The following is a 15,873-nucleotide window of genomic DNA, read 5'->3' on the forward strand; positions in this document are numbered from 1 at the left end:
TGCATAAGAGCCTTGGGAACCCTAGTTCGGGATTCTCTAACTTGCAGTTAGAGAACTTGCAGGTTAACTTATAAGTTGATTTGGTAGTTAGGAAAGTAAATTCTGCATTAACATTCATTGTATTGCTGAGGCTTTATAAGACTACATTTACAATATTGCAAGCAATTTTGGACCCTGTACCTAAGGAAGGATGTGTTGAGTTTGGAGTGTGTTCGGAGGAGGTACACAAGAATGATCCTGAGAATAAAAAGCTTAACATATGAGGAGCATGTGAGGATGATGTGTCTGTACTCAATGGAGGTTAGAAGAATGGGGGGGGTGGGGAATCTCATTGAAACTGACAGAATAATAAAAGGCCAGGATAGAATGCTGGTGAGGAAGATGTTTCCATTTGCAGGAGAGACTAGGATCCAATTAGTTTGCACCAGGGCATCATCATAATGGTGCTTAGTGAATTATCATCACCCTCCTGCCTGCTAAAAATCTTACTAACGCAGAGTACCCAGGTTCACCACTTTGGTGTGAAGATGTTGCAGGAGATGGGGGGGTGGTTTGTTGTTGTTAGGGGTGCAATCCACAGACAAAGCCCCTTGTGACTGAGCCTAGTGATCAAGGCCTCTCTAGCCACCCTCGCATGCCTCATTTGAGCTGCCAGCCCTCCAGTGTCTGGGTGGTGTTCCTCAGCATGCTCTCCCTCTTCTTCTTCCTCCTCCTGCTGGTCAGCCTCCTCTCCAATGACGCCCAACTGGTCAGCTTCCATGTCCTCGTCCTCCTCCAATTGGTCACCTCTCTGCAGAGCCAGGTTGTGCAAGGCACAGCACACGACCACAATGTGATCAGCGATCACTGGGCTGTATTGTAGGACCCTGCTGAAGAAGTCTAGGCACCAGAATTGCATTTTGAGAAGGCCAATGCAATCTCCACTATTGTGCTGGTGGCTACATGGGCATCATCATAGCGGTCTCCGCCTCAGACACTGGGATGCCTAATGTGCAGGGGATGATTGACTGCACACACGTCGCCCTCAAGGCCCCCCTAAAGAATCCGCAAGCATTTGAGGTGGCGGCCAGGTTCTGGGGGTGGCTCCTGGGTGATATGTGTTACCCATTTCGAGCATGGCTGATGACAGTGGACGCCAGCGTGTCCACACAGCTGTCATCAGCCATGTCCAAAGCAGATAACCCATATCACCCAGGAGCCATCCTCAAAGCCTGGGCTCCACCTCAAATGCCTGCGGATTCTGTAGGGGGGGCCTTGAGGATGACATGAGTGCAGTCGACCACCCCCCTGCATGTTAGGCATCCCCACAATGGCTGCGAACCCTCAACCTGGGCTTCCTGCTGCTCCTGGGTTAAAGGTGATGTACTGCCCAGCCCAGGCATACAGGGCTTCTGTGACCTGCTTCACAGAGGTGTGCATGGCAGATTGTGAGATGCCACAGACATCTCCGCTAGGGGTCTGGAAAGTGCCAGTAGCGTAGAAGTTTGGAGCGGTCGTCAATTTGACAGCCACCGAGAGTGGGTGACCCCCCCCCCCCTCCCGTCACCACGTGTGAGGCCCTGCAACAGACTGGACAGGTATTGCACAGTCTCCTTTCAGATTTGGAGACGTCGGTGGCACATGGTGTCCCATATCTGCTCAAAGGACACTCGAGCATGTAGCTGCAAGGGTCTCTGCTCCCTTCTTCTCCCACGCCTCCCCCCCTCTGGGTGAATGGCTGCCTTTGGTGGTCGTCTCCCTCTGTCCTGGAAGTAGTAAGGCCCAGGCCTCCAGTGCCTGCAATTCTTCCTCCTGCTTCTCCTCCTCAGTTCCAAAAGCAATCAAAAGAACGGCCAAATTGATCGGTTGAATTGAAAAAGCCATGTTCTCACACTGAAAGGAAGGGGTGCGAGGGAGATGGAGAGGAACACATGTAGAGATTATTGAATGCTGCTTGCTCCTGGCACATCCATAGTCACAGACTCCCCCCTACCACTGCCCCCCCCCCCCCAATTCCCCCAGCCACATGCTCCCCACAATCACAACTCCTTACAAAGTTGAGAGGTAAGTACAAGAGCTTTGTGCACATTCTTCAGCTGGAAGTGTGCTAGTGCACTAGGACCCAGCAGCATTCACAAGACCCAAAGTCAGTGCTGAGACCCGGGTCCGTGCTGCAAGTCAGACATCAGGGATCCTGCTGATCGACAGTCCCAAACTCCACCCTCCTCCCCACACTCGCAGAGCCACCACTGACCCAAGACAAAAAATGGCCACAACCAATGGGCACCCGTGAGTAGCAGAGAGCCGTTGGATGCTATACACTTACCTCCTCACGAACCATCATTGTTTAGACTGCCCAGATCAGACTTTTATGGAGCATGTCTGTTTTGTGCTGATTCCAGATTGGTAAGTGTGGTGCTAAAGGGGGAAGTGCTGGTAAATTTGGGCATGCAGCCAACTAAATAAATTTAAATGCAAGAAAATTGTTTCGGATGCAGTTCTGATTGCATTCATTTTCAAGCCTTGTTAAAGGAGGAATTGACATGGAGGTGGGCGTGGATCATGCTACTCACCTCACGCCCAACTATACCAAGTTTTCGCATCCAAATAACAGGCGCAACTTGATAGTAAAATTGGGCCTTATGCCTCTATTCTTCCTGATGTGGAGATGCCGGTGTTGGACTGGGGTAAACACAGTAAGAAGTCTGACAACACCAGGTTTAAGTCCAACCGATTTATTTGATAGTGAAATGAAATAAATCGGTTGGACTTAAACCTGGTGTTGTCAGACCTCTTACTGTATTCTCCCTAGCAACTTCACCCTTTCCACATTGTATTTTCCATCTGCCACTTCTTTGCCCACTCTCTTAACCTGTACAAGTCCTTCTGCAGCCTCCCCACTTCAATACTACCGTTCTTCTACCTATCTTTGTATCATTTGCAAACTTAGCCAGAATACCTTCCTTCAACTAGATCGTTGATGTATAAAGTGAGAAGTTGGGATCCCAACGCTAACCCCTGCAGGATTCCACTAATCACTGGCTGCCATCCTGAAAAGCACATGTTCATCCCCACCCTCTGCCTTCCACCAGTCAGCCAATCTTCTATCCATACTGGTACCTTGCCTATAACACTATAGGCTCTTATCATACTCAGCAGCCTCCCGTGTGGCACCTTGATTCTGGAAATCCAAGTAGTTACTAATGTACCTTAGGGAAGGAAATCTGCCATCCTTATCCGGCCTGGCCTACATGTGACTCCAGAGACACAGCAATGTGGCTGACTCTCAACTGCCCTCCAAAAACAACTAGGGATGGGCAATAAATGCCGTCTAGCCAGCAATGACCATGTCCAATGAATGAATAACAAAACAAATAACATCCACAGACTTTCCTTTGTCTAACCTGCTCATTACCTCTTCAAAGAAATCATGCTGACTTTGCCCTATTTAACCAGGCACTTTCAAGTATTCCGAAATCTCATCCTTAATGATGGACTCTCAAATCTGACCAAAGACCGAATTCGGGCGAACCAGTCTGTAATTGCCCATCTTTTGCCTCCCTCACTTCTTAAACAGCACTTCTTAAGTGATTTTCCAGTCCTCTGGGACCCTCCCTAACTCCAATGATTACCGAAAAATCACCACTAATGCCTCCACTATCTCTTTAGCTATCTCCTTCAGAGCTCTGTTGTCTAGTCCACCTGGGCCAGGTGATTTATCCACCTTCAGATCTTTCACATTCAACAAACACGTTCTGTTTTGTGATGGTCACCATACTCACCTCTACGCCCTTACTCTCTTAGTATGTTGCAGGTGTCTTCCACCATGAAGATTGACGCAAAATACCTATTCAGTTCCTCCATCATTTCTTTGTTCACAGACGTACCATCCGAGGAATCAGCCTGATAAACCTTCTCTACACTCCCTCTACAGCAAGGATATCCTTCCTCAGGTCAGGACACCAGGTGTGGCCTCACCATTGCCCTGCACAATTACAGTAACACATCTAGACAGTACTGTATCAGCTACGTCACAGAGATTTCTGAATATTTGTCAACAGGATTCTGAAGGTTTAAGGATTAGTTCATTTAGGTTTCAAAAAAAAATGAACTGATTAGTGGAATTCCATAAATAGATTTTTTTTAAATCAAAAATATACATATTATTTTTATGTGGCAGATCCACTTCCTGGAAGATCCTATAGATGAAAGATCCACCTCATGGAAGCTCCTGTAGCTCGAAGATCCACCTTCAGACAGCCAGAGGTAAAAGAGTGGGGTGCCCCTTGGGCATCAGGCAGTGCCAAGGGGCAGGACCCATTGCCACTCTGCAGTCAGGCTTGGTGACAGAGGGAGGGAGGCCAACCATGGGGGCTGGCCATCAGAGTGAGGGGGAGTCATGGCTTGATTCTGGCCCAGATACGTCCAGGTGGCCAGCAATCGAACTGTGAGCTGGGGAGGGGGAGGAGGAGGAAGGTGATGAGGCAATGATGTGAGGTTGTGGGGCTGGTCATCGATTGGGGGGCCAGCAGTGCTGTGCATGTGTTGATCTCAGTGCTGACAGATTAGCACATGCACAGTGGCTCACTCAGTGGTATGCTGCCGGCCTCTAAGCCGGCTTAGACTCTGCCCCCTGATTTTTCACCTCTGTCATGCTTGTGCAGACTACAGTGCACAGAGTGCGGGAGATTCATTTTAAAACTCCAGCTGAAAAAAAACATAGGGGGTTTTACTCTGGTTTTTATGCAAATTTGACACTGTTTTGGGGGGAGTTGTCCCCTATGTTTCAGACATCCATCTTCTTTCTCAATGTCCACAAGCTGGCCTAGGCCTTCTTGCAGGTAAGTCTGAAATGTGCACAACACATTGATCTGAACAGATTTCAGAGTGGCGTGATATTTTGCTGGCAGCATGGGAAGCCAGATGACAGGGGCAATTCCAGTGGGCCTTAGCCATTAACAGTATGAAAAGCAGTTTCATGCCAGCCTCTGGCAGGAATGGGAACTCGCTATGATGGACAGGAACACAGCTTCCACCAAGAGTTTACGTTGCTCCCCCATCCATTGAACTTACTGTGGAGGGGACTGGAAAATTCCATCCTCATCTTTTTATTATGCACAATATGGACTTCCAGGCTCAACGCTAAGTTTAACAATTTCATATCATAATTGTTGCTCTCATTTTTTTGGAAGCACTGGTTTGTTTTGCTTCTTCCTGTCCACATCTTTTGCAGGTTCACTTTTTTTTCATTTATTTATTACCATCTGCTTTGGCCTTGCATTCTTTTTGTCACTTCATTTCTCCTCTTGTTAATCAACACTTTTAGTTCCTCTCCAACCCTGACCTTCTCCATTGTCGCTGCTTCTAAAGCATTTAATAATTGTAACTTTTCTAACGTTTTCCAATTCTGATGAAATGCTATTAGCCCATGTTAACTTTGCTTCTCTTTCCACAGGCGCTATCTGACCTGTTGAGAAATTCCAGCATTTTCTGCTTTTATTTCAGATTTCCAGCACCTTTAGCATTTCTGTTTCTTTGCCACTGATGAGTTTGCCTGTATTACGTTGTAAAATTTAAGAAGAATGAGGCGGTCTCAGAGCATGTGCTAAATTGGGATGACAGCCAGAAATACCTAATTACATGAACATGTCACATAAACACTTCTTGAACCTACAGTTCAAGAGATGACAGGAGACAAGATTCAACACAATTTTACCCACTGAGGAGAATGGTGACAGCTTATAAATTATGAATAATTAAACAATGTCAAGTAGCAATGGTCATCAACCACATAAGCACTTGGATAAAATCTCATATATTATGATACAAATTACATTTATTGCTGCAACATGGCTGAGTTTAAGCAGTGATTTAATGGTTCTGTTGGGGTCAGACTTAGAGGTAATATAATAAGACTTAATTCACATACCATGTTGTCATAAAACTATATTTCCTTTCCTTCACTGTCACTGGGTCAAAATCTTGCAACGTATTCATTAATAGCACTGTGCGTGTTCGTACCCCACATGAAATGTTGCAGTTCAAGATGGCGATTCACTATCACCCTCTCAAGGGACGAGCAGTATATGCTGGCCTTGCCAGTAACATGCATATTCCATGGACAAATTAAAGAAGGATTACAATGCATGTATGTAAACATACAAAACACGGCTATGTTAGGTTGGTGAGCTGGAGGCACAAATGACACATGGAATACGTTGTTATCACGATAATGTACACATGGCCCAAGAAAGGGCAAGACTGGATAATAAGCACTCCTGGACAAAAGCTATTCAAGAAAGAACGAGGGGTGAGAGCATTAAGGAGAATTTTGTAATACTGAAGAGAGTAAGGATGTCTTGGCAGGGTCAAGGATAGAATACAAATAATTACAATTAAGAAATCATTTATGATTACAGTGCCATTGCATTGTTGATTGTATTTTGTCGGCCACCATCTAAATAGAAAATTACAGAGGAACAAATTTATTGGGAAGTTACAGAGAGATACAAGATGTGTAGAGTACTGATAATGGGGGATTTCAATTACCTTCATACAGACTAGGAAAAATGATATTGTAAAAGGACAGAGCGTGCAAAGAATTTATGAAGTGAGCCCAGGGAATGATTTCTTGACAAGTATGTTTCTGGCCCAATGTGGAAGGCAATATTACTGGATCAAATGAATAAAGTATTGGAAGGAAAACATCAGGGAACTGTGATCATTGTGTTGTAATAATGACAACAACAAAACTTGAAATTATGTATCGTGCTTTCAACATCACAAAACATCCCAAGGTGCTCCACAGAGGCATTATAAAATAAAATAATCCCAAGCCACAAAATGAACTGTTAAAGTAAATCGCTAAGGCAAATAGTGTTGAAAACTTGTGCCGCAAAACTTGCTGTGCCCTAGCTAAGTTGTATAGTACAGTACAGTACAGCATCCACCAAGCAATGTGAAAAATTGTCCATGTATATCCTCAACACAAAAAACAGGACAAACACAACCAGGACAACTAACACCCTCACCAATTAACTCTTGATCATCAGTAAAGTGATCAAAGGGATCATCAGCACTGCTATCAATTGACACCTACTCAGCAATAACCTGCTCACAGATGCTCAATTTAATAGTTTGATATGAATAGTTTGTATCCATTGACTGTTCTCCAAACTGTTGCATATCAGTATTACCGATTATCCCAACTTAAACAGGGAAGATATAGATGAGGTGTCACGTGGATAGTGGGATGATGTGGGTATAAAAGTGGTCACATATTGGGAGCGTGGGACTTCTCCCCAGAGCGCAGGCAGATATGCAGCATGTAAAAGCTGCTCAAAGTTACCAATGCAGCTTTGTTGTTCTAAATCCTTGTTCACCAGACATTTCAACCAGTCCTTCGACACAGTGGCGGATTAACCATTAGGCTGAGTAGGCTTAAGCCTTGGGGCCCAGAAGGGAGGGGGGCCTGAGAGCAAAAAAAATTTGGTTTAATCCTTTTAAGAGCGAATAAATTTTCATAACTATATTGACACAAAAAATACAGAAGCTTTTTAAAGTACGAATGAAAAGAAAATGAAAAATAAATGAATAAAAGGGCTGTAATTGATTCATAAAACTTTATATTATACATGTCGTACACTATACATAGCACAATGATATAAATTATCTAACGTCACTTAATGTCACTTCATTCCATTCAACAAAGGGTGGGGCAGGGGGCAGGGGGCAGGGGGATAGGTCAGGGCGTCCTTACTAAAGCTCAGCCTAGGGGTCTAGGTGGTAGTTAATCGTTCACTGCTTCTACAAAATGGTCTCCTTCTGCGCTGTAACTATACTCTAATTCTTTACAATAAAAATTGGTCAGGTCTGGTGACTCAAAGTAATGTCAAGTTTTGCTAACAGAAAGAAAAATGAAAGAAATGTGTGTTTTCGATCACTTCTGATTTTTGCATATTGAATGATCAAAACCATGCCGGCTATGTGATAGGATCGCTGTAAATAGCCAAATCATCTGAACACGCATCTCTAAAATCAAATTTCATTTATATGTTTAATTAAATAAAAGTCTTTCATTAAATATTTAATAATAGTAATACAATTTTATTATAATTTCTTTAAATGTCCGCAAGCAGTTATGTCAATAGTCACTGATTTCATACGACCTTAGAATGTTACAACATAGACAAAGCCATTTGTCCAATCGCCGCCAGGCTAGCTCTTTGAAAGGGTGACACAATTAATCCCATTCCCAAGCACACTGTAAATATTTCCCCTTGAATATTTATTTACCTCCCTTTTGAAAGTTATTATTGAATATCTTCTACCACTACATCAGGCAGCACATTGCAGATGGTAATAACTCGCTGTGTGGATTTCATTGTCTTCATGTAGCCTCTGGCTCTCCTGTCTATTGCCTTCAACCTGTGTCCCTCTGCTTAAATTAAATGGTTGAGGAAATACATGTATTATTAAAATCATAAATTATATATAATTATCTGTATAACTCAAGATGAAAATTCATTACTTAATATTGCCACTGAATAAGTTTAAACACTAAATAAAGGTTTGCTTTATATTATTGTATTATAATCTTGAACTGGATTGTGAAATTAGAATGATAGACCATGTTCAAAATTCATTTCCTAGGTATTCCATATCTTATGAAAATGAAAACCCATAAATTTGCTCATTTACCTGGCACTCATTGGTCTACTAAGCCACTCAATATAATGACAGAAAAATCATGTACATTTCCAGCTGCAGGTCCACCTGATTGCTATACCAGGTTGTGCTGATGGCAGCAGTGCACACAGGCAGTGTTAATAATTAGGAATAACATACTTATTTGGCATGGTGGCACAGTGGTTAGCACTGCTGTCTCACAGCGCCAGAGTCCTGGGTTTGATTCCTGGCTTGGGTGACTGTCAGTGTGGAGTTGGACATTTTCGTTGTGTCTCTGTGGGTTTTCTTTGGGTGCTCTGGTTTCCTCCTACTGTCCAAAAATGTAGGTTGATTGGTCATGCTAAATTGCTCCTTAGTATTAGAGAATGTCGGGAGGATTAATCGGGTAAATATGTGAGGTTACAGGAATAGGGCCAGGGTGGAATTGTTGTCAGTGCAGGCTCAATAAGTCAAATGGCCTCCTTTGCACTGGAGGGATTCTATGATTCTAAGTTGAGGTCCTGTGCATGACTTGTCATAGAGTTCCAATCACCCAGACATTTTGCTCTTTATCTGCTGAGTTAATGCGGCACAACACGAAACTGACCTGAAAGAAAGCAATGGTAAAAGTGATCACCCTGTACATGTAGATTAGTTGCTAGTTTATTGTTTCATGCTGTTGCTTGGATTCTGGGCATTGTTGGTGTGTAGAATCACTCTGGAACGTTTACCCTGTCTGGACAGAGCAAAGCTTTGCTGGTCTTGTGCTGTTATTCTTTTGCTTTCAAAATAGCTTAGCTACAGATGTGGGTGGTCCCATATGGCTGCCTTCAGGGTTGAAGGATAAGGGGGAGCAGCACCAAAGTGCAGAAGAATGTCAAAAGAGAGAGGACACAATCATTGTGCCCGACAACACACACAATGCCTTCATCAAGCAAGTCTCCTACATCAGTGAGGAGCAAGTGGGGGGTGGAGAGCAAAGTCTTAATACACTGACAAAGCCTGGCTGCATTGCAATCGGGGTTCCATCTTTAAAGGGCGCCTTGATCAAAGCAAAAAGTAACCCCCTCCCACCCCACAGAGGTCTCAGGGGCTCCCCTATTAAGTTCATGTCTGGGTGAAGTCACGTTGGTGCGGTTTGAAAATATGGCAATATCTGGCAGGGAAGGGGTTTTTAATTATATAGAAACTGTCACCAACTAATGTCAGCTCCTGCAGCCATAATTCAAGCCTCATTCTATTGCATCACTGCCTGTTGCTGTCAAGGGTTCACTGTCACGCTCCACCTTTATGGTTTGGGTTCCTTTTGTTTGTAAAAATGTCTCACTGTTCGTAGTGTATCAGAGAGGTCATTGAAACTCACTGCACCATGGAGGGGTCATTGCAGGCCTTACCTTCTCTCCACGTCAGGGCGCCCCTTACTTTAAAGGGATTGTGGTGCTGGAATGTAGGCAGCACTTCCTGTGTCCTCCTTTTTGGGTTCCTGTCCATATCGCAGCTGAGGGAATGTCCTTCCATAGTGGGGTCTGGCATAGCACTGCCATTCTCTCACTCCACAGAGGTGAGGTGCCAGATGATTGCAGCAGTTCTCCCAAACTTGGTGGCATGAACAAACAGGGTGGAGTGAATGAAGTGAAATTTATTGCCAAACATTGAAAGCAAAATGGTGATCTGTCTTCACTAGTGCCTATATTACCCATGCTCACTAAGTGCCCATGATTTCTAAACCTTCCTGACACGCTCACTGGTGTTGCAGAGATAGAAGGTGTGTCTAGGAAAGCTCCTCTGTGGGAGTCAGTGCAGATTCCGTGGGCTGAATGGCCTCCTTCTGCACTGTAGTAATTCAGTGAACAAAATGGAGGGGTTTCTGGGGTGCAGAGCATTGTGGGAACTGTGACCATTAGTCAGTGCCTGACTCTAAATAGTTTATTGTAGGCTGATAGCAAGTCAACAACCTGCGCTGTCAATTCTGTTTGTTATGTCCCCAGGATCCACAGTTGAGGTTGGTGGGGTGGGGGGGAGGGAGGGGGATGGGGAAGAAGGAGGAGGGGGAGGCGCTGCTGACAACCACACCCTTTTTCCTGAGATGACCTTGCAGGTGTCCCCGGAGGGCTGGGACCTGTGTTTTCGAGCAGCACAGGTGTTGGACTGCTTTTCTCCCTAGTGTCACAGACTGGAGGTGTGTTGCTTACAGGTAAGGCGTTGCCAAAAAGGCTGGAGATGTCCAGGGTCTCCTGGCTGGAGGGCCCTGGGCTCTTTGCTTTCACAGGAGTCCCGTGCTCCTCCGTGGGATGGAGGGACAGCTGGAGTGAGATCCAGAATCACTACTGTCCTCTGATGCTGACACTCGTGAATTCTCACCAATGCTTGCACCATGCAGTTGAAGCCCTGCACCATGGTGTGTACATCTCCTACCATGGAGTGCATGTCCTGCACCAAGATCTCCACTTGAGATGCCAACCTTGCAGTGTTGGCCTCAGTGCTCTGCAGTGATGGTACCATCTCCTCAGAGAGAAGGCAATACGGACGGCACAGTGGTTAGCACAGCCGCCTCTCAGCATCAGAGACCCAGGTTTGATTTCCTGCTGGGGTCACTGTCTGTGCAGAGTCTGCAAGTTCTCCCCATGTCTGCGTGGGTTTCCACCAGGTGCTCTGGTTTCCTCCCAGTTGCTGGTTTGGCTATTTTAAATTCTCCCTCAGTGTACCTGAACAGGTGTCGGACTGTGGAGACTCGGGGATTTTCACAGTAACTTTATTGCAGTGTTAATGTGAGCCTACTTGTGACACTAATAAATAAACTTAGTACGATTCCTGCAGTCAGCCTTGCAGTCCAAGGAGTGATGCTGTCATCCCTTCCTGATACTTGCAATTCTGTCTTTGCAGCTCCAGCAGCAGTGGGAAGATTGGGTCCGGGTGCATATTATAGCAAGAGATTCAGCAGAGCCCTGGGCTCCAGCATCCCTTTGAGAGCCAGTTTCTTGGTTCCTGCCTTTGCCCACCAGCGAGAGATCCAGAAGTCTGCTTACTTATTGGGCCTAACAAGGTGTGAGTATCTGAGATAGTGCCAGGTGGGAGTGATAGCTGTGGCGTCACTTCTTCGGTGGATTCAGAAAAGTCCTCCTCTGAACTGTTAGTGTCCGGTGCATCCAGGGAGCATGAGGATATTCAGATCTGTTCTCAGCCTGCAAGAGAAGGCATATGGCAGCAGTGCATGACAAGGGACAAAGAGGGAACATATTTTCCTCACTTGATCTTTGAAGAATGATAGCACAAGTGTCAAAGATTCTCACATTTATCTGCTGCCCTCGATTCACCAGCAGTGCAGACACGCTCTTCCTCCTCCCCAGCCAATTTGAGGGCTTGCTCCTTGAAGCATGTAAGTGTTCGGAGCTCTGGCATGACTCCAGCTTGGTGTGCCCACTAACACATGATGAGCTCCAGTTTGTCCTGCAATGACATGGATAAGGAGAGTGTAGGTGAGAGCGCATTTAAAATGGTAATGAGGTCTGGCAGGCGTGGGGCTTGAGTGGGGTGTGCAGAGCATAGCAGCTACTAGGGGGAACATGGTGATTGTTGGAGGGAGGGAGGGAGGATCTGGTGTCTGGTGTTAGCAAAGGCCAAAGGTGGCTAAATGAGAGAAAGAACTAGGAGTGTGAGGGGTATGCAAGGGTGTCCAGTGAAAGACTGGGGGTGGTTCACCTACCCTGGTTGAGCAAAGAAGATCATCCATCTTCTTCTAACAGTGCTGCCCATCCTCCTCTGGAGTGCATTTGCACTGACTCGGGCTGCTACTGCATCCCAGCCAAGGGTGGTGACCCCCTGCTGGCTGGCCATCTTCTGAAGTGGGTGTATAGGGTGTCCTGTTTCTGCTCCACTCCATCAAGCAGTCTGGTGAAGGCCACACTCTGAAAAATGCGATGTCATACCCTGCAGTTGTTGTGCCGTTTATATGGAGCTCCCCAGTGCTTGCAGCAGTTAAGTCATTAAGTGGCGAGCAAATTTGAGAGAACACACTGCTAGAGTGGCGTAAAACCTGTTGGTAGAAAAATTAATACTGATGAGCAGTAAGATTTGGACAAGAAAAATGCCATCAGCCAGAAATATTTCTTTGTTCAAACAATGACAACACTGCCACTTTTGGTAAGATTTCACCGAGAAAATTTAACAAAAATTTCACAAGTAACAAATTTAACAAATTTGTAACAAATAAGGACATAACAAATAAGGCAGGGAGTAGAAGTAAAAAGATGAAATTTAAAATTCTTGATCTAAACGTGCAAAGCATCTGCAATAAGGTAGATGAACTAATGGCACACATTGCAGTGAACCATTTCAATCTAATCAACCATTTCAATCTAACCAACATTAAGAGATGTGGTTACAAGGTGATCAAGGTTGTGAAATAAATATTCCGGGGTGCATAAGATTTCAGAAAAGCAGACAGAATTGCAAAGGATGACATAAGGATTTTATAGAGAAGGAATCTGGTGTCAGAAGATCATGAAATAAAATCACTATAGTTAGATACTGAGAGATTGCTTTCGCGGGTTTGGGGAATTTAAATCATGGAGGCAGAGTGACAGGATAAAGAGCCAATCACTTGAACTGAGTTGAGTGGAAATTATCAATCTTTTATCTGCTCCAGAAGGTGGTAGGTGCTCCATTATTGAATATAGAATCACAGGATATGGAGAATGAGCAGGGAATGGGATTAAAGCCCAATATCAATCATGATCATATTGAGAAAGTTTGATGAGCCATACAGTGTACTCATGCTGTGGTTTCATGTGGAGACGGACAAGAGGTTTCTTATGTCTAACATGCATGGATGAAGTTCCCCATGGTGAATGTTATTATTGACTGTGCACACGTCATCTTGAATTCCCAAAATTAACTTATTTATTCCCTTTATCAATCAAAAGTGAATTCACTGTTTTGATTTAGCTGGAGTGAAATCATAAACAGCACATTGCACCGGTCACTGTCTCTTAAACCCAACAGCCATCAGAACTGATGGTGCTAATCCTCTGGGAAGCTTTTAATCCAAACAGATTGTCAAACTGCAGGCTGCCTTCCCTTTGAAAGCCCATGGCTCCTGTCAGGAACTAGTGCACAGCTGCAGAGCACATTAGCAATAAGAGCAATATTGTACAAGGAAAATTATAGAGCAGCCAAGCAACATGTCCAATCAATGCTTCCCCTGAGCTGTGAGCTTTCACAAGCCTGATCACCCTGCTCCTCCTAACAGAACAAGTAAAATTCATTTACTTACCTTGTAGGTATCAAGCAGTTCCAAAGTTAGTTACTGAGTGCTGCTGTTGTTCCTGGACAATTTTACATTTTCCAGTATATGAGTTAGTTCTGACAGGAAAAATGCAAATACTTTATTCCTGCCAAGTTGTATGGTTGTATCACATCTTGGTATGGCTCCTGTTCTGCCCAAGTCTGCAAGGAATTACAAAAGATTGTGAATGTAGCCCAATCCATCATGCAAACCAGCCTCCCATCCATTGACTCTGTCTACAATTCCTGCTGCCTCGGTAAAGCAGCCAGCATAATTAAGGACCCCACACACCCTGGACATTCTCTCTTCCACCTTCTTCCTTCGGAAAAAAGATACAAAAGTCTGGGGTCATGTACCATCCAACTCAAGAATAGCTTCTCCCCTGCTGCTGTCAGACTTTTGAACGGACTTACCTTGCATTCAGTTGATTTTTCTCAACACCCTAACTATGACTGTAACACTATATTCTGCACTCGCTCGTTCCCTCCTCTAGGAACACTATGCTTTTCTGTAAAGCGCTCAAGAAGCAGTGCTTTTCACTGTATGTTAATACATGTGACAATAATGAATCAAATCAAAAAGTTGGCAGTTGGTTAATGCCTGAAAAATAGGCTCTGCATTTTCAAAGTTATAGACCAGGACGGGGGAATGGGGACATGGATGAATCTCCTTCACTCTCAGCACTGCAGAGCCTCAGTGTGATTCACATTAAAAACCAGTGGGCGGGGCCTTTTCCCACTGGAGAGGCCAGCAGCACAGCGCTTACAAGGTGATCAGCAGCACGGCGGTTACAAGGTGATCAAGTTTGTGAAATAAGTATTCCAGGGTACATAAGATTTCAGGAAAGTAGACAGAATTGCCTGTGCCATTGTGCATGTGCTGATTTGCCATAGTGGAGAACGACGCATTCACAGTAGCCCTGCACTGCCAGCCCCCAGATTACTGGCCAGCCTAATCGGTGACCAGCCCCATGACTCCCCCATCACTGGCCTCACGGACGTCTCTGGGCCAGCTCCGATAGCCCCTCCCTCACCCTGCCCTGCTCCGATCATCCCAACCCCATTCCCCGACACCCCTTCTCCTCAAATGGTCCGCCCCGATCACCCCTTTCCCTCCATCTGCTATCGATCCCTATGCAGAGTGCTAGCAGGATCCCCCAACTCCACCAATCGCACTGCCATAGACCCTATTCCAATTCTGCCTCCTCTGGCCCCACCCTCATGGCACAGCCTGATGCCCAGTGGGCAGTGTGAAGGATCCTCTTGGGCAGTGCTAGGGGCTCAGGCTGGCACTGCCAAGCTGACATTGCCCAGGGGAATCCTCCCCCCCTCTCTTACACTCGCACTCCTGGGGTGGAAGAGCCTCTGTTCCCTCCAGCGGGGTCGGCTGCCTGTTCCCGTTAATAGGGACAGAGTAAACCCTGCTGAAGTCAACTGCTCCTGGCTTGTGGGAGATAATAGCGGGCTCAGAGACTTCAGTCCTCAGTCCTCTAATAACGTTTAAATAGAGATTTAAATATTGAAATTGGTGGAAATCGGCGTGGAGCTGATGACACTTCAAATCTTCATGTGGCAGATGCGTGGGAGCCATGGCATCCAGTGGGGAGTGCACTCAACAACCACCACTAATGTCTTCTAGCCCATTATGCTGTTAGAGCAGTGCTGGGAGAATCACACCTCCCCTCCCACACACCCCCCCGCAAGGTGTTCTTGAATTTGATGCAGACGAAAAGTTAAGTAACCCCTTAAGGTTTCAATTGGCTGCATTCTTCAAAGGGACAACACTAATTGCTAAAACAATATTGAAAACTTATGCAAAATGAAAGCAATGTGTGTTTGCTATTACCAGAACCATCAGTTCAATCTAAGGTGGCATGACAGAGTGGATATTTTATTACAATTTTAGATGTTGCTGTTTGGTCAAAGTGTTGTTCAAAATTTAGA

At 45.2% G+C, this 15,873-nt stretch overlaps 1 long non-coding RNA gene across 1 annotated transcript; it reads right to left on the minus strand.

Moving 5' to 3' along the window:
• Positions 1–11,409: 11,409 nt before the first annotated feature.
• Positions 11,410–14,034, minus strand: LOC145351503 (uncharacterized). Its single transcript, XR_013888413.1, has 3 exons — positions 13,919–14,034; positions 12,350–12,679; positions 11,410–12,093 (listed from the first exon to the last, which is right to left on the minus strand). It is a non-coding gene; the product is annotated as an uncharacterized LOC145351503 (long non-coding RNA).
• Positions 14,035–15,873: the final 1,839 nt, after the last annotated feature.

Source organism: Carcharhinus amblyrhynchos, chromosome 13 (genome assembly GCF_965287045.1).
Source record: "Carcharhinus amblyrhynchos chromosome 13, sCarAmb.v2.hapA, whole genome shotgun sequence".
NCBI lineage: Eukaryota > Metazoa > Chordata > Chondrichthyes > Carcharhiniformes > Carcharhinidae > Carcharhinus > Carcharhinus amblyrhynchos.